Source organism: Centruroides vittatus, unplaced genomic scaffold (assembly GCF_030686945.1).
Source record: "Centruroides vittatus isolate TY-2023 unplaced genomic scaffold, ASM3068694v2 contig_18, whole genome shotgun sequence".
In the NCBI taxonomy this organism is placed as follows: Eukaryota; Metazoa; Arthropoda; class Arachnida; order Scorpiones; family Buthidae; genus Centruroides; species Centruroides vittatus.
The window spans coordinates 6,181,933-6,208,638 of NW_027121101.1; the positions used below are offsets into that span (position 1 = coordinate 6,181,933).

At 29.3% G+C, this 26,706-nt stretch overlaps 1 long non-coding RNA gene across 1 annotated transcript; it reads right to left on the reverse strand.

Moving 5' to 3' along the window:
- Positions 1–2,400: 2,400 nt before the first annotated feature.
- On the reverse strand, positions 2,401–26,063 carry LOC136969727 (uncharacterized). The gene is made up of 3 exons (XR_010879860.1): positions 26,004–26,063; positions 25,556–25,726; positions 2,401–2,511 (listed from the first exon to the last, which is right to left on the reverse strand). It is a non-coding gene; the product is annotated as an uncharacterized lncRNA (long non-coding RNA).
- Positions 26,064–26,706: the final 643 nt, after the last annotated feature.

The following is a 26,706-nucleotide window of genomic DNA, read 5'->3' on the forward strand; positions in this document are numbered from 1 at the left end:
CCTAATCAGTCCGAACGTCAACGGTCACGTCGTCTACTCTCTCGAGTAAACTAACTTGGAAATTTTTCTCCTTAGAGAATACAAAGGAAATAGGACAAAAGAACAAACAAGGAAAAAAAATACAAAATGGCGGAGACAGAAAAGATTCTTTGGCGTTTCAAACTCATAATTCTATTTCTGAAACTTCTCATTCTTTTAATAGTTAATGAATAGCCGGTATCCAATTTAATGAACGTTTGAAGTTTTCAAACGTCAAGAAAATTACAGTCAGTGAACATCATACTCCGGCAGAAATTAAATTCCTTTTATATCTAGACAGGTTGTTATTGGAAGTTATCTTTGAAAGAAAAGTTATCCCGATAGAAACTATAACAAGAATAATTTTAAGAAAGAAGCCAATGACTTGTTTTACAATAAGCTAATTGTTTAAAAAAGATTTCAAAATAATAAAATGATATCGGGCCATTTTGCGTATACTGTAAAAATCATTCCAATAATTTTTCATTCATGGACAAGTTTAAACTAATAAGAAATCGAACTGTATTCACTTATCTTTCTACATAAAATGTAGATTTAAGTCTGGCCTTGGTCATGTTTATCCGTTACTCTACTGGGATGTCTCACCTAACTATAATAGGTATATAAATAATGTGTGTCTAAATAAGAAGCACAGAAACGTGTTTGGTTGAAGAAGCAAAAGGCTGTGTATCTCTTGATGATGCAAAAAATCGATACATCAGATTGATATTTATGTTTCTCATTTGCTGCTATTTGAAGTTGTTTCCTTTCCCACATCGACTGAATATAATAAATTTTCACATTTTTCTAGGATTTATCTGATGCATATTTTTATTTGAAGCCATTACATGTATCCCCAAATCCAGATTTAAAATGATTTTCAATATATACTTATTTTACTTTCTCATTTTATATGTTCTAATATATTTATAGTAGTAAAATCGAATTCATTTTTCATCTCAAAATAGTTTTTCCGAGCATTTTCATTAATTATCAATTATAATATTAAAGAAATGATATGTTTAAACTTTTGGAAACGTCCATTTGTAACTTTACAGTATCAAATTTCATCTTATGGCTATTTACATTATTAAAAATACTAATTTTCTTATTGAAACCCTAGATGATTGCTAGAGAATGGTTATAAAAAATAATTTTCCATCCGAAATAATTAATTTTAAAAATTTAGTTGCCATAAAAATTATTTAATGTATACATTTTGTATTTACTCTTTTAATAACTTTTTTGTAAGTTTTAAAAATTTAAATTGCTTTCATGACTTTAAAATTAGTGTTTAATGTATAAAACATGTAATTTAGAAGTTTTTAATTCGGTATTTCAATATTTCTTGCGTGTTAACAAAGAATACAAAAGACTGTTTAACATTAATCAACATTTTTTATTTAATAATTTATAAAAGCAGACTTTATAAAAAATTTTTCTTTGTCGAATTTTATCTTTGTAGAAAATATATACCAATTCAAACGTAAAGTCTGCCACTTCATCGGAAGAATTGTACAGCCCAAGCCTTGTAAAAGCAGGGGAAAAACTACATTAATATATACTGTTAACCTTTACATTGTTTTAAAAATTAAGTTATGCTAATCTACTTTTTGATCTGCCATTCGATGTTATCTAAAGGGCAAACGTTCCTGTTCTTCAGCCAGCCCGAAATGCAATGGTAATGAAATGCATGCTAGAAAAATACAATGAAAAGAAAGAGTAAAAGAAAACGGAATTATGCAAGACAGAAAGCAATAATACGAAGTATAACATAAATTTACATTGCAACTGCCCCAAGCCACAGTACACACATCACTTTCTTGACCGCTGGCCAAGCAATCGATACCTGAAAAAATAAAATGTTTTTTCAGAAAATTATTTATTTAATGTGAATTATGGAACCTTTCGTCGTTCATCGCCTTCGCTTGCAGGGATCCGTGAACTTATTTCGACAAATGCCACAGATTTCCATCACCGTTTCTGATAATGAGAAAAAAATGCAATTATTAAATATAGACATAATATATAATAGAACAAAGATTAAGAATGTAAAAGAATATTTACCGTATTTTACGGACTATAAGACGCACCTGAATTTTGGAGGCAATTTTTCGAAGAAAAAGGTGCCTCTTATAGTCCGTAAAATACGGTAATCAAAATCTTACCCCAAGACCAGCAAGCAACAGCATTGCACTGAAAAATACAATATTATTTAAATGAAAAATTATAAATTAAGCGTGAATCTTTATAATGTAAATTCTGGAATTCTCCAAAATATGGATCATTATAATCCATACAAATACATGGTTATAATACAAAAGCCAGTTATAAGCCCATAAGTAATATTTTGAGAGATATTAATATATTGATAAAGTTTACCTTCAACACTTTAAATCTAGTTCGATTACCACTCCCATTCGATTCGTGAGAAGTCTTTGGATTATCCTCATTACTAGCCATGGTAGAATGTTTCCGGCAGAATTAATTTTTCTGGCAGAAATAAAAAGTCGATAACATAAAAAGCAAAGTTATTATAGTTATAAGTTATATATTTAAAAAAAATAATAACAAGAAAATTTATTTAATTATCGGCAATTGTTGTAAAAATGTATTAAAATTAGAAAATTTTCATAAAAAATGTAAAATAATAATAATAAAGTTGGCAATTATATCCAACGATACAAACAATATCGATTTTTAAATTTGGAAGCGCTTTTAATGTTGACATTATCAGAATTGCGCTTTCTTTGCCATAGCCAAGAAGGTCGAAAGACGAAAGATTGATTATATCGCATCAACTTTGATTGCTTATATCAGTTAAGGTTTATATATATTCTCGTAATTGTCATTTGTCTCTTTTCAGCTATCATTATTGCTTTATATTGGAGATATTGCTTAGAATAAAATATTGTGTTCCATCCATATGAGTCTTATCTAAACTATTTCCCTCTTTTATCATTCTGCATTTTCTCCGACTGCTTTCAGTTAAGGTGCATTTTTCAACCGGATTCAAGTATATAATTACGGAATACACTTCCGTATGTACTGTACTATACGGTACAGCATAATTACGGAATATAATTTCGTACGTACTATACTTCATAGCTTAATTTATTAATAATTGAAAGGTTTAAGACCAAGTAATGTAATTTGAATACCGAAGAAAGTATTTTTAAAGTCATGCATCTGCGTGGTAGGTCTATTAAATGTCGTTCTCATATTGTATTCAACAGCAACCTACTTCATGCAAAAACGTGTACGAAATAATATTTATTATCGTAGTGCATTCAAGAGGCATTTATTAATCATGTTATTTACTAAAGTAAAGAGGTGCTTTTATTATTGGTACCAGATTGATGCGAAATACCGAGATCATCAATTACAACCAAATCGAATAGAAAGAAAAATCTTTGCTTGAAAAAGTAAAAGGAAGTACAAAGAAAGAAAATGAATGGTATGGAATTCATCTAAATAATATAAATAAAAATTGAATCAGTCGAAAGAACTGATACAGTGAGAAGAATAGAAAGAAAGCTTCGTCCTGTATTGCATTTGTTAGTTATTATTATGACAATGATAAAATGCTAATAGAGCTTTGTTTAAGATGTTCTATATGCCGAGATTGGTGAGCTTTGAAGGATTTCGAAAGTTGTAATAAATTGATTTATTATTGGCATACATAATTTAGCATCTCTTTTTTTTCCTATAAAAGGAATAATGTTTAGAAGAGATTACATCCATAATAAGTTTTCCAGTCATTTTTCTTCTCTGATCAAATTTCTTCTTATCTTCTTCTTCGCTAAATTAATCGAATTGAAAGACACCAAAATCTTTATTAATGACAAAATATTATATTTCATTTTGACTTTTGACAAGTTTCTAACAATGAAATGATTAAATGATTTTTATCCACTTTTAACCAGACAAACAAGTACAAATAAATAAATATATATATATATTAATATAAAAATCTCTAGCATTTAAATAGCATTTTATTTTCTAATTTAGAAAATGAAATATTAATACATTTTTGGATTCCCGTTAAGCTAATATGCTAAGCGCATTATATACTGTAACCTATAGCCATTCGCCACAAATTCAATATCATAAATCAAGCACACAGACTTTAACTGCTAAGCACTAACTCGTTACGATATATCTTGCTATAATATCTTATATCAATCAATAAAACTCATATTTATGGCTGTAAAATATTACAAGATTATTTCAAGCTATATAATAAAATATATTTTCAAATTTTCGCATACAAAAAATATTTGTTTGTTTTTAAGTGAATGCGAATAGATATTCCTCACAGTAGGACAGTTTCAACGATTTTAATATAATTACATGAATAATGTATATTCTTAGAATGATAAAAGCAATACATAAATAATTAAAACAGATCAATTAAATATTAAAATATAAGAATAATTTAAAAATCTTTAAATAAAACAAAAATAAACGATTCATTCCACAAGACTTTCAACGTCTTTATATATTAAAAATTCATAAAATTTTAAATACATTAATTTTCACGATTATAGATTTAAAAATTCATTTTAGATTAGATAAACACGTTATTTAAATACATAAATTCTTGAAATTAGAATTTAATTTAAGCATTTGATGTAAATATTTTTTTCAATATTCTATATACTTTTTCAAGCATTTGAATACATTTAAAAAATGAATGATAACTTCAATTGCAATATTTTTAATATTTTATTGAATATAAATTCTAAAGTGTTTTAAATATATATATTTTTAAATTTTTTAAATTTTATTTTCGACTTTTTAAAAAAGGAAATTGATCTGAGATCGCATCGAAATGAAATAACGAAAAGTAAATTAGCTTATCCAAAACTATTCGAAAGGATATTTCAATAAATCAAATAGGCAATTTTACAAACGTGTTTTGTAGTTTTTATTATAATCAGAAACAGATTATGGATGATTATATATTTTGAATGATTGGAAAATCTTCCTTCTCCTTGACAACTTTCGTTTCCCTCATCATTATTTATCTGACAGTGAACTAATTTATCTAGTAGTCATCAGTAATGAATATTCATGTATAAAGTTAGGAAAAAGATCCACAGGATTAATTACTCTGTTAAGTAAAGAGATGGCGAAAATTTGCCGAAGGGTAGAACAGAATTTCTATGATCAGTAATTAGCTCTAGTGAATGAAGGACTTCATTTCCAATCAATAATGAATGCCGACTTAGCAAACATTACTCCCTATAATAATGTTCTCGAATTAAAATTTTTATTAATTTTTTTTATTTAATAACGCTATTTAGATATTCTTTTTGTGGAAATTCGTGTGAATGTTGCTCTAATTTTAAATTAATTAACCTTTTAATTATAATTTATTATATTATTATTTAATTAAGGACTTTAACTGGAATTTGAAAAGGGTTTGAAGACTCTAGTTTCGATTCTGTGCACGAGAGGGAGCGATGTTGACATATAAAGACACGTAATTCACTTCAGAAGTTCATCCCGGGTCGCAACTTTTCGAGCCTTTCACAAAATGTATTTAGATGAAGGCTGCTGAGAAATGAAGAATGGTTTAATTATCCAACATAAAGCTGGGATTGACATTTTTCCTATAATTTTCTTTATAAAAGTCTTCTGCATCTTAAATTTTTTTAATGTACGTTTTTAGATACAGTACCTTTCTTTATACTCACATAAAAAATCTAGACTAAAACAATTTTCTTTTATCTAAATTAAAGTGTTGGGCATTAAAAAAATATTTAAAAGCTAATAAAAAAAGGGAGAAACTTTTGTTTGCATTGTTCGAAAAGAATAAATAGTTTATATATATTTTTAATCAATGAAATTTTCGATAAAAGCTTAGAGTAGTAGAAGGAGGATAAAAAACAATAAAGTTCATCTCAAAGAAGCTATGAAGTAAATGGAAAACTTAAATGGTTGTTTCAGAGTTTTTATTAGAAAATCACTCTTCCGCCAGTAATTTACAGTAGATAGAAACCCTAAGATAAATATTTGGAAATTAAAGATGGAGTCGAAGCATCGACATGGAGCGCAGGAGTGACAAAAAAAATCAATTTTCTGGATCGTTTATAAAATTGCTATCACAATAAGGGCCACTAATAATACTGCGAGTAACGATCCTACCGTGTTTGCTTTAGCTACACATAATACATTAACTAGATAGTTTCGGTGAAGTATATAAAATACATACGAAATTAGAATTCGTGTTACGCCATACTTCAACCAACAAGTAAATTGTCTAAACGATTTTAATTAAATGTAACAAAAAGTAAACGGGGGAAAAAACTAAAGAATGAATTGTTTATAAACTGACAAACTTTGTGAAGACTCGGTTAGCCACAAGAAAGTCAAACAATAAGTTAATTCCGTTGACGTCACCCTACAGTATCAAGCAACAGGGCAAACATGGTAGAATATCAAAAGACAGGAAATGATTCCAGTGACCGTAACATTTGTGACGGAGTTGAACGATGAAAGGAATTTCCTCTTCCTGAATAGAGAGCCCTGTTCAATATTTCAACACGACCTTCTAACTGACATCATTGAAATTCTTATTAGTTGTATTAAATTATATAGTTTTACTTGCGCAGAAGCTGTTTGCATCAGGAAATTAAAAATATCTCCTGCCAGTCTCATGCATGAAAAATATATTTTTATCGGCTCCAAATTATGTACAATCAGTTCAAACACTTTCAAAGTTAATTACTTTACTTTAATACTTTAAAATACAATGTCAATACCGGTAAAAGAATTAAATCCGAAATGTTTCTCTTTTGAAAACTTCAATAATAAAAGAATTTTGTAAAATTTAATGAAATTTAATTAAAAACTAGTTTCTAATTGCGTGGAATTGCCGAAAAAAAGTTGAAATTAGATCTTCGTACAATTAAAATTAATTATCCATCTTCTAAACTCTCTCATAAAAATTTAACGATAATAAAATAATGGCATTTAAATTTTTAAATATATCGTTAAATAAACCGTTCAAAATCAATACGAAGTTACTGAAATTTCATAGAAAATGATGTAATATTAAGTTTCCTCTGAAGTTCAAAGCGTTAAAAAGTTTCCAGGGACATTTTAATAGTAACGAGACTCTTTTTACATGTAATATTATTATCGAAGTAAAAATCTATGATATATATAATTGTAAGATCTATAAAATTTGAAGTTTAATGGGCGGTTGAATCTTCAAAAAGCAAAATTGGGATCTTTCTACTTTAAAAGGTCACCTTTATCCATTTAAGAATGCACGCGGGTCTACTTTTTCTATTCAAAGTGAATTTAAATTGTCAGTGAGAGCATCGCGCTTACGAAAATGGATAATTATAGTCTCGATCACTAAACGAATCTTCCTCAAGGTGACTATTCATAGCTGCGAATATTTAACGTATGCAAGCTGTATCGATTGACCCATTTCAATAAAGCATAACATAATAAAACGAGGAAAGAATAAGCTATTATCTATTTTTTTAATAAATGTAACTGTTAAGGATTAACTGTCAAGTATTTTAAAAAAGTGGTAATTCTGTTACCTAATCGTCATAAGCGTCATTAATCATCCAAAACGCAAAAATAAGTCTTTTTGTTTTGACATAAATATATGACATCAATAGCATTTCAATCAATGATTCCTTTTGCTGCAAAAACGAACAATGGCCGGTTGAACCGCTACATTTCCTGCCTTTCGGACGGTTAAGTCTTAATTTAGTCATTAATTCTTACGCTATCCTCTTTTCTATTATCTTGGTAGACAGTTGAAAAGAATTAGAATTATTATTGTGTGGGAAATACGGTTTAATGTAGCGTGGAATTTTTGGTACCAATTTTTATTTTTCTCCTCTAAACTGTGGGACGTAATAATTTTTTAGTAATTTTAGATAAGAAAAACTAATTTAGTGTTCAACTCTCAAATAAATCAACTTAAGAACTTTTAACAGTTAACTTCCAGTCTCCTACTCATCTTCATATTAATTCTTGCAAGGTCTTTAAAGCCTTCAAATCCGTAAACTTTGTTATTCTTCACCTGATCTGTTTTTTCCCCTCACAAGGTAAAGTTCTATAATTAGAAACAGCGAAATTGCAGTTTAAGCACGCTATTTAATTTCATAATGGAATATTTGCATGGCCGTGCAGTTACTTTAAAACAAATCCCATCGGCGGAACTACTCGTGCGTCAAAAAATTAATTCAGGATATAGAAACGTTTTGGGTTCCGTATTTTTTTTTATATATGAATAAAAGAAGCCTAAACTTTTCTTATTTGCTATTGGTATCTCCCTAGTTGCTTTACTTTTTATCATGTAGTCGGGAGAATGACTCGAAGATGCGAAAACCCCCAAATGACATTTGCACTCGCTTCTGCTTCCATTCGCATCACGACTTTTTTTGAGCTAGGCTCTTAACTCTCAGACGTGACTTAACTCATATGTCGCATCTTAACTTTAATTTCAACTTGCCTCGCTACAACTTCAAAAAATCTCGTAACTCAATCTCATATATATAAAAAAGTATTTTTTTTTATATAGTAAAATGTTTAGGTTTAAAGCATGCTTACCAAGAAAAGGAATTCTTGAAATGCATAGTACTTTTTAAAGCAAAACGCTATTTTAATATGACAAAATGATCTATATATACCTTTCTCGTGTATCTATACACTGTTTATGTAAGAAAATAATTAATTTTAAATCTTAATTTAGCGAATTTTATAAAGATTCGGTACAACATTCATCTCGCCGTAATCAATATCTTATTTAAATTGAAACATTATTTACATTAAAGAATATAAAATTATTAATTAAACTTGACTATCGTATCTATTAATATAGCAGTGATATTTATAGAATTAAAGTAAAAAGTATAATTTTATATTATACGAAAAGATTAGCGTCAATGATTAGGTTTCATAATTGACAAATGCTCAACTTTTAAAGCCTGGGAATCAATGTTGATAAGCTTAACGTTTAGTTTAAGAGGTATAATTTTAAATTTAAGAGCTTATTTATGAAATAAAACCAACAAAAACGTCTGTAACGGCTTCAATAATACTTTCTACATTGCTTTCATTACAAACTTGACTAATGTTCTATTTATCTAAAGCTCGGGATCAACCGAATATTTATTTTATTTTTGAATTTCCAACTCATCTTTATTTGTTTTAATTAAACAAAATTCTTTCATTTATTCGTGACAGAGTCTTGATCAAATTATTCGACCGCATTTCTCCGATGATAATCCAATTAGAAAGATTAGACACGATAAGCAAATTAGCGTATTGGCTTCTCGGATCTCGATTACTGTTAGCAACTAACTTACCTTTTTTTCTCTTTTCCTTTATTTATCTTTAAGGTCACGCTTTAAACAAGGCTTATTATATAATCAAATAAGCTTAGGAACTCTTTAAAATATAAATTTATATCAAGAATGATTTCAATCATATATTCTTCTATAAATTTCGTTTTTGAAAGCGTGATTTTAACAAAAACAATTTTTCTTTAAATAATAAAAATAAATTTGCAAAACATGAACTATCATATTTCTTAATGTAACAAAATCTAATTTTACATTATCATATTTTTATGACATTCAGATAATTTACTATCAGAAAAATTCAAACTTTTACTAAGCAGAATTGTGATTTACTCGGTGATAAAAATCAATAGCCATTTTTTATGAAAATGTTTCCACGATTCTTGTATAGTGTAACCTGGTTATAAAACGATAAAACTAATCTTATAATATTTTTAAAAATTAAAATATTATGATGTTCTCTAGTTAATATTTATGTATTAACCGGATAGTAATCTAATTTTGATCATTCAAAAATAATTAGTCGAGAAATTACATTAACATATTCATAAACAAATTTGGAATACCAATCTTGATAAAACTAAAGATAAAACCAGAAAAATATATTCAAACAAATCAAAAAAAAAGCGAAATATATGAAAAATCTCGGTAAGGCAGGTTTTATCTATTTACTGCAGAGTCTATCTATCAATGTCTGCACCTCAACGTAATTAAGTCAAGATCCATGTATACATCACGCTCAATTGTATGCAAACGCTCCTCCTTGAACTTGGTCCAGCTAATGTCCCTAAGGCATATCAATACGCTCTGCCTAAATTTGCCTTGGTGATGAACTGATGGCTGAAGAAAACTGTTGTTTGATTAGAATAGAGATGGTGAAATATGGATGAGACGGAAGCAAATGATATTGATAGGCAAATCGGATCAGGTTGCTTGCAAAGCAAATTAGATGAGTGAATATGACTGAAATAATGCTTTTTATACATTCTCTTTGGCTATTTAATTATTTACAGTTTATAAAATTTGTTAAAAAAAATTAATTTCTTCCTTCCAGCCGCATAAAATAACTATTTCTTTTATACTCTCGGCCGTTTAAGTTTCATAAATCATTATCCGGTTGAACGCGTATTTCTTATAAATAAATGTATTAAAATGTTATTTTTATAGAAATAATATTAAGTTATTACATAAATATCATCGTTTATTAAATATATTTTTAGAAATTTATAAAAAGTTCGCTTAAATGAACACGAAGTAATAATGGTTAATATAAAATATCAAACACCTATGTCTTTTTCCATCTCATATATTTTCCTCGGTGATTTTTTTTCTTTGATTTAATAGGAAGAAATACGTAGATCGCTTAATCCCACGTGTCTTCATTTGTATCACTCTAAATAACGTCTTACAATAGAACTTCATCTCCGCTATAATTCTTCTGTCTACACATTTCAGAGAGCCTCTCGACGAGTCAAATCGTCAAGAGCGAGAGCTCCTTTACTTCAATCAAATAATACAGATTCTATCCAGCTTTTTTCTTCTTTCTTTCTTTCTTTCAGTTCCAAAACAAGCTATTTTCTAGATATGCTATAAATTTTCTTCGCTTCCAAATAGCATGCTTCATGTTCCCCTCACGTCATGCCTCCTAGACCTGTTTCTTTTTTCCACTTCTAATCAATAATTCTACCTAGTTCTCTAAGGCGACTTTCTTTTATTTCGGTTTTTAAATTATTCTCAATTTAGGCATTTCAAAATTTGTGTAGATAGGTCCTTACGTGTAGATAAAGCTTTATATAATCGACCAATGATGAACCGAAAACTTTATAGAATTGCACTAAGTGAAAGCTATTAAAATTTAAAAATTATATACACAGCATTTTCTTTTTAGCAGAAACTTTGAAATTAATATTTTAAAATGATTTTTAAACTAGACAATATTTATTATTTTCATTACTTTCATAATGGAACCACTTAACGTATGACTAATTAAACACGTAACATGTACTTTGTAAATGTAAGCTATCTTGTCTCCATTAAAGTAAGATTTCATAAAAATTCCAAATTTACTCTTATATATATTTAATCTACTTATTACGAAGTAGAAATATTTGAGATATTGAACATTTAAGAGGATGGGAACAGAATTCACAAGCTTGTTGACACAGTATGTGATGGATGGGAGATTCTCTGCACTTCATCAAGCTTCGTAGCCTATACTACCTTGTTCTTTCCTAACTTTAAGAATTCTGGCACAATTACTGCTATCCATTAGGTTAATTCCATAGCGGTATATCTCAAAAGCAAGCTCTACGGTTGTATGGAATGCTCACAGAGAAAGATTGAAGACTCCCTCTTTCTATCCACAGCCGAGAGACATTGTTAATGGTGGAGGCGTGACCGCAATATTTAGTGTTCCTAGTTATGCGTTTACATAACAAGAGAACCAGACCACGCCCGTGTCAGTTTAATGTCTTGTTAAATTAATTGCCAACCGAGCAATGAAGCAAGTTGAGATTGTGATGTTCGAAGAAGTGAAAATTGTCGAGAAGTCTCCCAAAAAATTAATGAATGACTACATGTTCACTGCAACTTTTTATGCACTTTCGCTTTAATTAAATAATTAACTTCTTAAACATCTGCTGTAATTTATCTACACTCTGTTCATTAATTGTGCAATATGTTTTAATTCATTCTGCTCGGATAGAAATTATAGAAGTGATCTTTTTTGATACGCTCGAGTTAAATAGGATTCAGAACATCGCCACACCATAAAACTCCTGAGGTATTGGAAAAGATTCAAAAAGTATAAAGTGAACTATTCGAAAATGTAGTTCTCTGGGCCCAAAGAAGCAAAAAGATAGTCATAATTAGTTTATTTCCCAATCTAATGGAAGACTCTGTAGAGTCAACGGAAGTGCCGACTGCATTTGAATACTTCTGATAAGACTTGAACGATTAGAAACTATCAGGCAAAGAATGAAGGAGTCCTCTAAATGGCAGAAAAGTATCCGTCAATCTTTCTGTAAAATGCAGAATAAGCGAAGCCTTTCTTAATCACACGAGATATCGATAACTACTGTACAGTACCTTACGGAGTAATCATCGATTAAACAAAACAAAGAAAAATAGCGATAAGATCGATCGCTAATATAATTAAATAATATCTAATTTTAAAACGGTAAATATCTAATTACTCTTTTATACTTTGAATTGCGTCGATTTGAACCAATGATTGTATAGTAATGAAAATGATATTATTTAATTCCGCATGAACAGCGGTTGAACGAAGTCGAGAAGGTTTCACTAGTCAGCACTGATTTCCACTTCATCGAAACTCTTTTGAACATCATTTCCATCAAGTATTATGACAACGCTTGAAGGAGAAAAGTTAGAATATTCAACCCACTCTTCGCTTCAGGTGCTTTATTGTGCTAATTACTGTAATTCGCAATTTGATCCCATCTTACAATCAATCCATCTTGACCGGTTGATAGTTAATCAAGCCAGTTTAATCTTCATCCTTCAATATAAAAGAGGTAGACAATAATATTCTTTATTGGGTTAATTGATTTTAACCGTACGCTTAATGAAACAAATTTTCAAACACTGATTTAAATTCTCGGAATAAATTTGACAAAACAATTTGTCAAATTGATAGATGAACAATAAAGCAACAATTCTCTCCAGCTATTTTCGGGATCTAAACTCATCATTTAACTCTGTCGGCGCTTTTAAATGGTCCACCGGATGACTGCTACCATATTAAGGATAATCTATGGTGCAATCCAAATTACTTTCGGATAAACAATCAACTGCAGTTATTTATAACTTAAGGTTCGGCTGTCATATCGAGGAAGACGTGACATCGTTGATCTTGACTGCTGGAAAAAATTGGATGTCAGACCGACGTGTCACATAAGACGACAGAATGTCACATTTGTTCTGTGGTATGTCTCACAGCATCTAAGCATCGGGATTCTTACACCGATGCCATTTTCTGATTAATCTGCCATAACTCCGTTATCAAGCTCTTTTACTCGTTACGCTATTTAATCGTATAGAGTTGGGGATAATATCAGTTGAACTTCTACAGAAAAAGACTTGCGTTTAATTCGACTTGTAAGAAAACGCTCTAACAAGTCTACTGTAACATTTCTACAATATATATATGTTATTTTTATCGGAAAAAGTTTTCGATTTGATTTAAAAATAACTCAGTTTTAGTGGATATAGTTTTTGATCGACTAAAGTATTAGTCGAAATGATTTAAAATGACAAATTTTTATTGATGATATACGAATCTTTAGAAGGAGGAGAATTGCATATTCGATCCTGTGACAGATTCTTCTTTCGTATCACAAACAGATCGAAATAATTTTATTTGACTTCTATAAATATTTTACTCAAAAGGATAAAACAAGCGATTCGTTTCGTGAATCCCTAGAAAAATACTCGTGATCTAACTCTGTCAGTCGGTAACATTTTTACATTATTCTTTCTGAAGAGAAAGATATTATATTATCGTCAGTTGGATAAATGCTGAATATCGTCCATCTATCATATCGACTGACATCGGTGTTGAAAAGCGATAATTGATTCCTTCAAAGCCTTTAGAGTATGTTTAGAAAAATCCGATGGTCACATTACACTTCTGATCATCTCTTGATTATCTTGGAGATGACAGTTTTGTAAATGTTTTCATGTATAAAGTACAGTATTTTGTTATTTTTTTTAACTGATAAGTAGAGATTTGCAGCTGATTTTTATAAAACAAAGTGACTTTATTGAGAGATAAAGTACTTTAAGTTTTTTCGATTAAAGATTATTACACATAGAGTATACATACCGAAGAATTTATTGATGGTTCAGATGTTATGTAAAAGAATTCATTGCTCATCTTTAAAAAATACCTTTCATCGTCTTTTATATGCAAAACCAAGAAATAATAAAGAATTTTTACATAAGAAGCAAAATTTATTTGAAAAATTGTAAAATTATTTACGATAGAAGCACTTCTTTAAAGCGAAATTGGTCAAAAAATTCTGAATATTTTTTTCTTATCTTAAATCCGCTTGTACAGTACATTATTGAAGAAAGTCGGAATGCTTTCGTGCAAAATAAAGTTACTTTAAGAGAATTGCAGATTCCTGGATGCAGATTTAGAGAACAAAAATTCAGAGGAACTGAAGTTTACAGAATCTTCTCTGTATTATTTATCGGCTACAAAATATATTGATTAGATTTAATTTTCGAAACAAACGAATACTATGCACTCTTTATTCCATTAACGAACTTTTTATAAACTGTTTGAATAGCGATTAAGTAGTTTTAAGCGATGAGAAATTCTCCATCTTTCTCGGGTACACGTAATTTTCTCAAACACCAAAAATCCATTTTGGTTGGTAGCAGCCCTTCCTATTTTCAAACAGTTAAAACATTCTCTCTTGAGTAAAGGCATCGATTGAAAGACACCAGGTTAATTAGCTAAGTGGGATTTTCTAAAGACTAAGATATCCTAAGAGAAAACACTTTCTTGGTAGGACTAGCACCTGTCTTCTTTAACATCCTCAGATTGCAGTTGAGTTGCTATCCTATCTGTTTGGACAATTTCTTAAATGTTTTAGTAACATTTACTACAGAAAGGATTTTCACATTTGAATTATTTATAAGATTTATTATAACCAATCACTAGGGAGATTTACTTAAATTTTTCCCCCCTCTTTTGTCTTGTTGAAGATTTCTTATTTATAAAGGATACACACTTATAATTGAGTTCGCTTGAACGTTGACGGGTATAAAAAGTCTTTATTAAATCACTATGTGGATCTTAGCATTATTTATTTAATGCTTTTACAAATCATTTTTAAAATTACATCACCAACGTTCTATTGATTTGTTACGTGAATAGCGAGAAACTTCCATAAAGTATTATTAATATCGTTCTTAGAAATAGAAAAAAATATATCACATTTGAAGAATAAAAGCAGTTAAACTAGAAAGGATCATAAAAATATTTTATATTTTTTCATTAAAATATTCGTAGATTCTGTTTTATTCTTTCCACGAATTTCTTCCTTGTTTTTCTGATTAATTAATTCCTGTAAGCGCAGTATTTCAAAATCTACTGACCATGAATTTACAAAGTCACTTCTGATTACTTTATAAAAGCAATTTTAAAAACAAAGCATGATTAAAAGAGTAATTACATTACAAAGACTTAAATTCATTAAACACCTTAAGACTTACAAGTTCCATCTAATTTCGAAGTTGCTCGTCAAAGCATGATTTAAAAATCATTATAAGTCTTGAAAATAGCTTAAATTATCTCTTTTTAATGAATGAATATATATATATATTTAGAATAATAAAAATATTTTTATTTTCTAAGCATTAAAATCTAGTTATGTATCAACGATTCTGTTCAATTATTTTACTGAATATAATCTAATTTTTCTCATTTAAAGTCATGCTTTGTAATTAATTTTAAAATATTAATTAAGGCAGAAAAATAATTTTATAAACAGGCAAAATTTCGTTAAAAATTCCTCTCATCGCCTAAACTTGTGGGATGTTCCGAAAATTGTGATTTTAAAAGAAATGTGTTTTCTGTAAAAAAAAAAAATTTAAATAAAAATTTAAAAATTACAGAAAAGAAACTACAAAAATTAAACTTAGTTTTAAAAGTAATTATTATCAAAATGGAAAAAGTTCTTAGAAAAATGAGAAGATTTTAAATCAAAAGGTTTATTTTGTTGTAGATCGATAGAAACTTTGGAATTTGAAAAGAAAGTGGATCATATATTGCTAAATGCAAAATTCCGGATTCAATTTAAAAGGTAATTCAAGTAGTCAGTATAAATGAAGTCTTCAACTAATTCTATCTTCTAAATGGATAAAGATAAAACTGAATATATAATAAACGAAGTCTGGAATGCTTTGAAGAGAGAGAGCGAGAGAGAGAGAGAAGGCAGCAAATCGATCGAGTGTTGCTCGCTCCAGTCCAAAATTCAAAAGAAAAATACCTTTTGTCAAAAAATATCTTTTTGTAATCTGTGTGAAAATGCTCTTAAGTGTGTCGAAAATGTTTACATAAATTTTCTACATCGTATACAGTCTAAAAGATTCTCTTTTTTAGTGACGATAATGGAGAATTTAAAAAGTAAATCGAATTTTTTCCCCTCTTTCATTTGTTGATCGAAATAAAAATTTAATCAATGTCAGTGTAATTTTGACTAAGAAAAATTTTACGTATTAAAATAATTTTATCCATTTAAAAACGAAAACTTTTATTTTTATCATTCTGACAATTTTCTTTTGTATTTTTTCTAATATTATTACATGTTACAGTACGCTGGAATCATTTATGAAATATTTTTAATCTGAATCTTTGACGAAATTTATAATTTCAAAGATGATTATTTGCGATTATTAATTAAATAATAGTGATAAATTTTAATAGAATAGAAAATAAATGATTATGAGAAACTATTTTTATTTTATTTTCATTTTTTCAATCATTTGCCGAATAGAGAACTGAATCAAGATATTATCATTTTCTTGATGTTTTTTTTTAGAGAAAAACAACTTGAATATTGTTTTTGACGAAAGAAAAAAATGATGATAATAATGCTGATGATGTTGATGCAATCGTTAATAGAACGAAAACTTTCTTTAATATCATTGAAAGATGGTGGATATTTACCAAAATCCTTTATTTCTGTAAAAGTAACTGTGGCTTTCTGTATCGATTTCTGGCTTATTTGCTTAATTTTCCTAACGAGTAAATTCCTTACAGAATGCATCAGAACAATACGATTAAAGATTCCATTAACCGACTTTTCGACATTATAAATTTTCCTTCTTTCGATTAAATTTAGATAGGATTTGACGTTGGAAAGAGTATCGCCGCTTTTAGCACAACAAGAAAACATGTAAAATGAATTATTTCCAATAGAAAGAGCTCGGCAATGACTACTTGTTTGCATTATCAGGCTAAAAGGGGGAAAAAACGAATCAATTTACATGATATCTATCCTAATTTAAATTACCGAAAGATAATATTGTATGATAATCGTATCAGAGATCACACAATTCATATGATTTAGCGAGTTACGAACAAAGTTATTAGTGGTTAGTTAAGTAGAAATGTTACATGCATCTGTTTAATTGAGAAGCTGGACGGAATAAATCATTTTGTAACTAATGCTGCTTTCCTAATTCTCTTACACGAATGCCATACTAACAGATTATTGTGTAACAAGCTGAATTTTATTCAACATTTATCGATTGGTCGAATAAAATAGTGGAATGTCCGGAATTACACTTCTTGTTCGAAAATTAATTCTCTTCAATGCTGTATCTGGCAAAAAAATAATAATAAATAGGAAAACTGATGAGTATTTTTCGTGTATATTTTGACAGATCTCAAAAATAATTACGCTTCTTGTGCAAATTACACGTGAACCGATCGTTTCGAATCAAATTTGATAAATGCCACTTTTAAACTTTAATCAAACGGTTCATGTGAAGAAGTGGATCGAAGGAAGAATTCTCTGATCTGCTTCTGTTACCCCTGACAGTTTATTGGAGTTAAAACGTATTTCTAGATTCTACATAAGTAAAGATTTCGATCTTTATTCCGAAAAAATTGAAATGCAACAAGAGGATTTACAACGTTATGAGAAAGCAAAAAAAATGAAAAAAGTTAATTTTTCTTGGAACGAAGTAGTCTTTACGCTGTGGCACACTTGAGGTTGTAGTACCGATAATCAATCCCATAAGTCTGGCTCTAAATAAATCGAAGATAAAATTGATTCCGAAACAGAAGCAAGGCAGGGGGAGACTTTAGCAGGGTAGAGTGGAGACGTTTCCAATTGCTACGCTTTGGATTTTGCAACGATTTCTAGCGTATTTCTAACAGAATCGCTATCAAACAATACAAAATGAGCGGGAGGAGTCTGGTGACGGTGGGCGTGTAGGTCGGTCCGAAGAGAATCAAATCTTTTCTGAAAGACAAACGAGACTGGAAAGGAGACAGAGATTTGAAAACCGAATCGACCAACAAAGTATCCATTAAGTTCGACCTCCTAACACTAATGGAAGCCATTTTCACAAGACCGGAGTTGTTTTGACATCGATCTAGTGAGGAATGATGAAACACTGATTGTGGATCTGCCACATAGCGATTTTCCACGGGACAAAACGCAATTCTGCAGGAAAGACTGTTTGTGTCCTGCTGCTCTAATCATTTATTCATTTACAGCCTCCATTGTAATTTCTTTTATTGTCAATGTTGCGACTCACACTTATGGTCTGGAGATACAGTAAATAACAATTTGGTTCAAAACAGAGAAACGGGATTTCATTTATATTTTAAAAAGTGCTGCATCACCACGTTTCGCTTCTTAACATTGATGGAATAAGTCGGGATTCGTTTCATTTGCTCTGAATCATTCATGCACTTCTACAAGATTTGAATTTTTGATTGTTTTCTCTTTATTATGTCGGTTCCGGCAAATTGTCTTTTTTAAATTTCAAAATTTTTTTTATAACTCTTCAATGAAAACTATTTTTTATCGCTCTTACTTGTTTTTAGTATTGTTAAATACATTTTTATTTCACGACATAATTATTTTTTCATTTCTACTCCGTGATTTATCTTCCATATATAAAAATTCTGTTTCTGTAACCAAAAATTTCTTAAAAATTTACAAAGTTTCTTGCATTTTAAACCATTTATCTGTTCAAAATATAAGAAATGAAAGCTTTATATTGTACGTATAAAATTTATATATATATAAGTATAATTCCAGAAAACATTAAATGTTAATCTTTAAATTCCTACAATAAGATTTACAACAACACAAAAATCATGAAATATTTATATATTTATTTTCTCTGGTTTATTTTTTTGGGGGCAAAAATATAGAAAAGACTTGAAAATCGCAATACAATTCTGGATCAGGAAAATTCAATATATATATATATATATATAAAGGAAAAAGAATAAGAGTAAGTACTTCTCAAAACACGAATGTTATTTTTCAAAACAGCATATTGTTTTGCAGAACATGATAGCAGAAAGAATTTTTCTTCTTCATGTTGCAGATAAGCATACAGAAATGGTCAATTGTTGTTTTAAGATAGGCAAAGACGTGGACAATCAATTTTTGCTTACACTTGGAACCCACTAGACATTCCTATGGGAAAGCAGACAGTAAGAAGTACGTGAATTATTCAATACTCTCACTGACAAGGTTGCCATCTAACGAACTACACTACTACTCCATGATTACGATCTGTTCGTGAAAAGACAAAATTAAATGAAATCGTCTCAACTCAGAAGAGGTCTAGTCTGATTGAACAATGTCTTTTTCTTTTTCTCGGAGAGTTTGTGTGGGAAGTGCACAGGGTGGCCTCTGATTGCGTCTTTTCCCTCAGGCTCTGCAGGAGGGGTGAATTTTAAATAGCCCGAGGTGTAGAAGAAACAGATTTTTGTCTCAATAACGTAAGGGAAGGAGTAGAACTAGAGGTAATATCCGGTTGAAGAAGTGGCGAGGTAATTGTCCTCCTTTTTTTTCTTTTTTGTTGTTTTTGTTTTTCTTTGCGAAGACGAATACGAGCCATTTCCAGTTGTTCATACTTGCTTAATTATACATACAGTAATTTAAGCTTTTATTAAGGCTGGTTTTAAACGAAGCGTTTTGCAAGTTTTAATTTTAAATCTTTTTAAGAATTTGGTTTTAGAAACTATTCCACTTCATTAATTAACCAAGAACTTTAATTTTATAAACTTAACATTAATTTTTTTTTAATTAAGAACCATGTAATGCAATCAATTCTGTCTAGAGACACAATTCATTAGTAACAATTTTTGAATAATGGACACTACTTTCGTAGAATATGAGAAATGCTTTACAATTAATGCACATTTATTTCTAGATTAAACTTTACTAAGAGTATATTTGAATACTTTAATATTTAGTTTGAAGTAATATATAAGCGCAACAGTTTATTCTCCTGACAGGAGTGGTTTCATAATCATGAAAAGAGACCTGTTTGCACCATTTAGACCTTAATGGATCTGGCAGATCTCCAATTTCGGCTACACTTTTACAGATACGATGCCGCAACTTACTTTATGTAGAAATAAAGTAGAATAACATTCCATAGACGGACGTTAAGCACGATGATCACTAGATATTCTTCCTTATGGGATGTGATTTTAAACTTTCTCAGACGCAGATTTATATCTTCAAACTGAGATATTTACTTTCTACTCAGTTTCCGTGATTCATATTCTTTGAACACCATACATTTATATCATGCACGTCATGCGAGAAGACATGGCTTAATCTACATTGTTAAATATGTGTTTCACAGACGTGACAATTCTTGTAAGCAAAGCTCCTCAACAAAAATACCGATCTTACTGCGTACAGACATTTTTATTTAATGTATAACGTTCCATTTTCGTTATTCATGATGAAAGTCTTTCGTGGCACGCTTGCAGATTACTCAAAGGAAAGATTCTTTAATTTTTTAATGTGATTGAATGGAAAACATTATGCTAAACGAGTTCAAGGCGTTAAACAATGGCGAGAAACATCAAAAAGATGACCACTAAAAGCACCATTACGATAATTGCTCTCCATATATCTTTGGTTTTCGTCAATTACAGATTACAGGCAAAGAACGACGCCTTGGCTTTTACAAGTCTTTGAGTGATCGGAAGTGATCTTTATAGTTCCATTATTTAAGAAGATAATTCCAAAATGGGAATCAAGTAATTCTGTAGATCATTTATCAGACATTACAATGATAAAGATTTCTTATAGATGTTCGTTCATGCATCAAAATTTGATTAAATTTTAACCGTTTTATTTTAAAAATTGTCGAAATATAATTTATATGAATATTTTATAACATTAGATTAAATTGCAATTACATTTTTAAATAAATTATATTAGTAATAAATTAATTTTCTGTAGATTGTATATATATTAATATATTATTAATTAAAATTCATCAAAGTAAACGTAAGATCTGTTTTTATATAGATTTGTTCTTTCGAAAAATGAATATATTTTTCTTTTTTCGGCATCTACATGTAAACTGAAATATTACTTCAATATCTTGATTGATGAACTTTAAATCGAAAAAATCCATTCAACCGTATTTTCTTTTTCTTTTTCGTTTTTCATATTTTCCGCTAAATTTTGCGGCCTTATTATTTTTCGATTTTAAAATAGCAACAACGTGAACATTTTTTAAAAAACAAGTATGTTTGAAACAACAAAAAAAGTTGATTTTTGTCTAAATTAACGAAATTCTCATCGATTTTTGAGAGAGAAAGGTTAAAAATTTCATTCAAAAGTGGAATGTTATGCAGCGAGGTTAGTGCATTTTCTCACATTAGGGGTGCATTCTTTCATTCAAACAAAGAAGCAAAAGAAAAGGTTACAGTCGAATCCTTCAATGGCGTAAAGATTCCAATTCTTAGACAATCCGAGAGGATATAAAGGAAAATCCTGTTACTCCACATAAGTCAAGCTGCGGTGACTGAGGCTGCGGCATTACTTTTGTCAATAGATTTTTCACTGACTTCTTATCATCGTTTTTCAGTACAGCTGCACTTTTCCTAATAGTTTTTTAGATATTGCCATTCTTGAGATTATGCTGGTCAGATAAACGCACTGGCATTTATCTGTCCAACAGATTCGATTTCCAAACTTTCCATCCGATAAATATTCATTAATCCTACAAAACACATTTCTTTGTATACAGGATGAACATTGAAAAAAGAAGAAAACACGTCTAGGAAGATAGTCCGTTGTATTATAATAGAATTACAGTTCAGAAAACTTCAAAATGAGACGAGTATAAAATTAATAATGTTAAGTAAATTGGTCATGTCGTCAAGAATTTAATAAGTAGATACATTAATCAGAAATAATTATGACTTTAAAATAACCCAGTTTCAATTAATGCCACTGTCAACGCAAATTTGCCAATGACAATTCTGAAGAATGTCATACAGTTCAGTGTGCAGCTCTTGTCTCTTGAGTAACATATTGTTTTCATGATGACTAACAATAAAAGAGACTTATCTGTGGTTTGCTCTGCTTGACTTGTCAGCCATTTGTCAATGTCAGAGAAAGATTAAAATTACTATAAAACTAAACTTAAATGCTACACGCCGATTTTCTTTTTTTATATTATAGACAAAGCTTTTTAAAAATAGAAAATATTCGATGCGTTTTATATTATTTATTAAAATTGTTTTGTCAATCTTGTTCGGTTTACATACCTTGTTGTTTACATTCCTGGCTGTTTTTGTTATTAAAAATACATATGTTTTGATTCATCCGGCCGTTGACAAGTCTCATTTTGTGTTAGTTACTAAAAATTTAGTAAATACAAAAAAAAAAACAAGGAAGATAAAATCGGGAAAAGAAAAATGCTAAGAAAATAACAACAAGGCAATAATAATGTAAAAGCAAAACGTAATTGAAAAAATGAGAAAAATAAATATAAATCAAATGGGATTAAAATTGCTAAAATGCATTTGTCGGCAATTCAATAAAACATAAAAAAGCGAAAATGTCCATTTTTCTTCAATATTTTATCGAATATCCCGAAAGCAAATTCTCTGTTTAATAAAGAGAAAATAAAAAAATATGCGCTTTGATTAAATCAACAAAAGTTGAAAATTTATAAAGCGTAAGAGGAATTTCTATAATTGTATATATTAAGTATAACGTATATACTAATACAAATCGTATTTATTAATGAAACGATAAAAATAAATAATGCATTTATACTCTCATGCTGCGTAAACATTTCCGATGAAAGATCTTAGAAGGAACGTGACTCGATTCGATTTTTTTTTCTTCAGTCGTACTCTAAACGGCATGGCATAATTAATAATGCAGATTAAGTACTCAGTGTTAAGGCAAGTTAAGATATACAAATGGGAATCTGTAAATAAATAATTTCTGCTGTGCTACAATAGCAATAAATGAGAGTATATACATCAACATGAAAATCGAATAAAACCATTACTCGTAATGTTAATATAGCAAGCGAGTCATTTGAATACATTATCTGAATAATGTGGATTTTGTTAATGGCTGAAAAAACTTACACAAGAAAACTTATCATTTTTTTCCTACGTACTGATGACCACTCCGACCATTAACATCACTCACTGCATTATGACTTATGCAACTTTTACAGATGAAGACGTTCAATAATCTACTGAGGCAAATAATGTCATTGAGCGTTAAAATTAATGTTTTATTGCTTCGAATTAAGTATATTTTGCGTTTCAAGTTAAGGTAACGATTTTAATTCTTTTAAGAATTTATATCTGTTGGTATAACGGATCTACATCCAGCGGAGCCAATCTCAAGCCTCACGTAATATAGAAGATGTCGGTAGAGCCTGTGTGATACCCTTAAAATAGTATATTTTCCATCGTACAGTGAAGATGAGAACGGGATCTACGGCATTACTGTGGTTCCGAATAGGGTTACAGTAATATTACTCTCGACCAAAAATATCAAAGGAAGATAGATTGTTTTCTTTATTTGAATGAAAGCTCAAGAATCCAAACAAACCATTAAAGTTTGATCAGAAAATTCTTTAGTTTCGTGACCAGACTACTTACAGTTAGCCTGACAGCGAGATAAAATACTATCCGGTGAAGGTAACGGTAAAAGTATCTGTTATTTCTCCCTCCGTCGATCCACATATCACAAACTACGGCTGCTTGATATACATTTGATACGTCATCCAATACATATGGTGGCCGGCAGGAGATTGTGTTGTAAGCCCGGATGGTGGATGGTGTGACATATTTCGTCATCGATCGTCTTTTCTGATCTATGACTGATGTTGCCCAACATAATATTCTGTTAAATAGACTCGCTGCAACTGCATCACCGGTCACTGGACGCTTCGCTTGTTTCGGAGTCAACGGTCATCAGTGGTGCCGGACGCATTCATTTTCGGAAGCCAAATCCACTCACTTATATCCCGTTGCTATAGAAACGTTGCTCATACCGATTGTCTTCTTTATCATTCTTACTTACACGTCTGACTTCCATTCAGGAAAATTTTTCTTGGGATATTCTTTCTGAGGATCTCCAAGTGCAGCGGGTCTTTGGCTCCATCCTCCCTTTTTGTATGTTCGTAAGGCATTATACGAGACTTTACAGAAAAAATTCCTTTCGATGATACCGTCTAGATTTAGGTCAGTTTGCGTTTTTCTCAGGAAAAAAAAAACTCATAATTTTGAATGGGAGAGCTGTTACAATTCTCCTTTTGCTACTATGTCGAGATTGCATCTAGCCTACTGGAATTCGCTCAGATTGGACTCTATTGAATTTGATTCACGTAATATTCAGAGTGAGTTCGATATTAAATTGAGCGTCTCTCCGGATTTATATTCAAATTGGACCTTTTCCGAGTTAGCGAAATCCACTAACAACTATATTATCATTATTAAATTACTTTTAGCGGTCATTAACATCGAAAATTGCATTTATAGTATCGGATTTTTAAATTTCTCGCTATTTAAAAAATATTTTTTTTTCTTTTTTTTTCTTTTCATACATTTTTAAAAAATAGCTTTCTTCAGAATTTTTGACAATGACAGAAATGTTTATATTTAACTTTTAATAGAATAACATAAAGCTATTAAAAAGTTTATAAAACAATTATAAAAATATTTTAAATTTCGTTACATTAATATTTTTTAACAATAAAAATTTACAAGGAATTATTTGAAAGAAAAATTCTCTTACTCATCTTCTAGGAATATCTCGTATCTTTTTAATAATAAATATTTTAATAATATTTTTACAACCTAAAATATTAAATAATCTCCTAAAAATAATATTCTGCCTTCCCAAGAAAAAATTAATAAATATTTTAAAACGTTAATATAAAGTTCTTTGATATATTAAATTTTTTTTCTAGCTTAACTCAATATTTACTTTTAATGCTATCGTGTTATTTTAATATATAGATGACATTTATTTGTTTATTTATTTATTTTTCACGGTAAAAATTCACATTTTATCATAATTTAAATATTTCTTCGTAATGTAGGGAATAAATACCGTATTTTTAAGATAAAAGAATTGATCATATCTTGGCAATCTGGAAGAAAATGAATCGACAGCATTTCTTACCTGGTTATCGATCATGGCAGAAGACAGGCCATCGATCTGAGTTCGTACACATTTTAAAATTCTTTAAGGTTTTTTTTCTTTTTTTTCTTTTTTCCCCCCTTTTCCTCGAATCGATCGTTTGAACAAGAAAAAGAAATACTCAGTTGTAATGATTCAATTTGCAACGTCCTTCTGTAAGTCAATGAAAAAAGAAAAAGAAATGAATAAAAATATCTCTTGTTTGCTTTTCTTTAGCAAATAAATAATATGTAGAGTTTTAAATTAATTTTTCTATTTATTGAAAAAGAATTTACATAATTTTCTTTGCAAAACAAATAAGAATTTAGATTGATTATTAAATTATAAAATATATTACTATAAACAAAACTACGATATTATTGGATTAGCCGAAGAATATTTATGAAGATGATTCTAAATTAAATATGAAAACAAACCTTTGGGTCTTTACGTGTGATTAAAATGTAGTGAAGTACTAAATATAACATTAAATGCAATATAATAAATTTACTTGATACAATATTAAACAATTAAATCTTACAGACAGCGTTAAAAAAGAATGGAATTCTAGAGCTAAAATGAATCATTATTAAGAACAAATCGAGTACCATACAGAACATTTAGGAGCAATTCAAGACTAGATGCATCATTAAAGAGCAATAGAAGCCTAGAAAAGAATTCTACAGCTATCTTAGCAGTAAGAGATAACGTAATCATAGAATGGAACTGTTGATGTAACATTAGGGAACAATAGAATCCTGGAATGAAATTCTAAAGCACAATAGAATCGTTTTATATCTAAATTTTGGCAAGAATTTCTTTTACAATATTTAAATCTTAAAATATAGAATATTACTTCGATATTCTTGCTTTTTCACAAAACATATTGTTCAAGTGAGACCGCTACAATAATTCAACATCTTCAAACATTCAAAATATTTTACATACAAATAGAATTTTTAAATGTATATAATTACAATTGTTTAATTTAGATTATTTTTTGTTTAGGGAAAAAATACAATAAAATTATTTTTATCAAATTTCTACGATAATTATTACAGCAAATAAATTAATGAATAAATTTATATTCTTTCTAAGTAAATATTTGAATAGTCGATCGATTAAAAAAGTAAATAAAATTAGTATAACTTGGG